Source organism: Mus caroli, chromosome 11, assembly GCF_900094665.2.
Source record: "Mus caroli chromosome 11, CAROLI_EIJ_v1.1, whole genome shotgun sequence".
Classification (NCBI taxonomy): domain Eukaryota; kingdom Metazoa; phylum Chordata; class Mammalia; order Rodentia; family Muridae; genus Mus; species Mus caroli.
In genome coordinates, this window is record NC_034580.1 from 27,755,642 (window position 1) to 27,758,023 (window position 2,382).

The following is a 2,382-nucleotide window of genomic DNA, read 5'->3' on the forward strand; positions in this document are numbered from 1 at the left end:
GTTCTTGCCTGCCTTCAGGGGAATTTCTCCTTAGCTAAAAGAACACTGTTGCAGATGTATCCAGATGTTGTTCTAAATAAAGTTTAAATTCAGAATTTATAAAAGGTCAATCAGGCTGTAGAACTTATAAAGGCATTACAATCTGGCTTGCCTACTTCATATAAAGTTATTACAGATTTAAAGGTTTGTTTTTTCATTTGCATTCTGATAATTGTAAAGGGTTTGCTTCTAGTGAACTGGTGATCACTGGAACATTTTGCCTCGAGGTATGGTTAATATAGCTTTACATTATGTAAGAAAAAATTTTATTGTCTCTGCTTCAATACAAGAAGCTAAGAGTTTGAATCTTTCAGTGTATATTGTTTCCTAAGTGGAAAGTATTTCATTAGCTAATGCCTGTAAAGGGAAGCTTACTTCAAATCTTTTCTCTCACACAATGAGCTTTAAAGTTCTGAGGAGTAGCTATTGCTCCATAAAAGATTCAGAGGTAATATCTTTATAACATTTAGGGTTTTAGTTATACTAGAAAATCGTGGTACAGAAAATCTAAGAAAGAGAAATTGATTTGCTTCAAAATTTTATTTTCAAAAGCTTTCAGGAGATGTTAATTGGCTAAGACCTCACCTTAAGGTCTTAAAGTGACTTAAACTTTTGTTGGATGTTATCTTGAGAGACACAAATTAACTTGTAAAAAACAAAAGGCTTTCCAGAAAATAAAGGAAGCTTTTATAATTGTTATCAACTATAATCAATGGTAATTAAATATTAGTTGCTTATTTTAATTATGGTTATTAAATGTGCCCACAGCAATTCTTTGGCAAGAGAAAGCATTAATGTAAAATCATCTTTCTTCACCTCAAAGTAAAGTCTTAACATCCTATTATGAGGCTGCTGTGGTGCTAATAAAGAATTGTAAGATAAATTCATATATTTTAGAAACATAACAAAAAAATTGTGTCTTTAAAAATCTGGCAAAGTGTCTGTTCCTTGTTCCAAGCAGCAATTAAATTGATTATTGCAGAATATTGATATTTGGCCTACTACTACAATAACCCTGTGCCATTATATGTTGGAAGTATGTGATCTGCTTTTTTATTTTAATTTTACAGGGGATTACAGTTAATCTCAAAAGAGACTTTGGATTTTTACAGGGTTGAAACTGTAACAAACTATAGGAACTTTTAAAGTTGGACTTGATGCACTTCTACATTATGATATGGCTACAAGCCTATGAGGGCCAGAGAGTGGAATGTAGTGGTTTGAAAGAAAATGGCCCCCATAGGCCCACAGGGAGTGGCACTATTAGGAGGTGTGGCCTTGTTAGAGAAAGTGTGTGCCATTCACTTCCTGCTGCCTGCCAATTCATAGAGCTCTTCAGCGCCTTCTCCAGCAGCATGTCTGCCTGGATGCTGCCATGCTTCCTGCCATGATAGTGGACTAAACCTCTCAAACTGTAAGCCAGCCCCAGTTAAATATTTTCTCTATTCACAGCAATAGAACACTGATGATCAGATATCTGAGAACAGCCCTAGGTCTCAAGAGACTGAGACACAGAGACCCCTCCATCATGCCAGACTAGGGGGAAGGAAGAAGAAAGAAGAGAGAGAGGGAAGGCAAGAATAGAGCTGGCCTGCTAAGTGACAGAGTGTTAGAGAAAAAATGGGAGTGAAGGGAGAGAGAGAGCTGTGTGGAGGTTGGTGAGAATGATCCCACAAGCTCAAAGGTTTTAATGCTTAGTCCCCAGTTAGTGGAACTGTTTGCAAAGATTAGGGGCGTGGCCTTATTGCAGGAGGTATGGCCTTGTTAGAGAAGGTGTGTGAGCTTGAGGTTTCAAAAGCCCATGCCAGGCCCAGGCGCTCTCTCTGTATCTTCTGCTTGTGCAAGCTCACAGTTACTGCCCCTGCACTGTGCCTGCCTACCTGCTACCATGATTTCCACCTATGATAGAATTAGAATAATGGACTAACCCTGTGAAACTGTACGCAAGTCCCCATTAAATGCTTTTCTTTTATAAGTTTCCTTGGATGTGGTGTCTCTTCACAGCTATAGAGTAGTAACTAAGTTGTGCTAGATAAGAAATGCAGACTATGAGCACTGCCTGCCCTGGGGACTGGACTGACTCTGTGTTCCTTGTCCACTGCCAGGAGCCTGTATCACAGGTGAAAGTGCCTTTGCAATAGGCAATCCTCTTCTCTCCTAAGGACCTTCTTTAGGGAGATGGGGCTGCAGGTGTGATCGGGTCAGTGTGTAGCACTTCACAGATGTGATGCTTGTCACATCTGTTTGTTTGTTTGTTTGTTTGTTTGTTTGTTTTCGAGACAGGGTTTCTCTGTATAGCCCTGGCTGTCCTGGAACTCACTTTGTAGACCAGGCTGGCCTCAA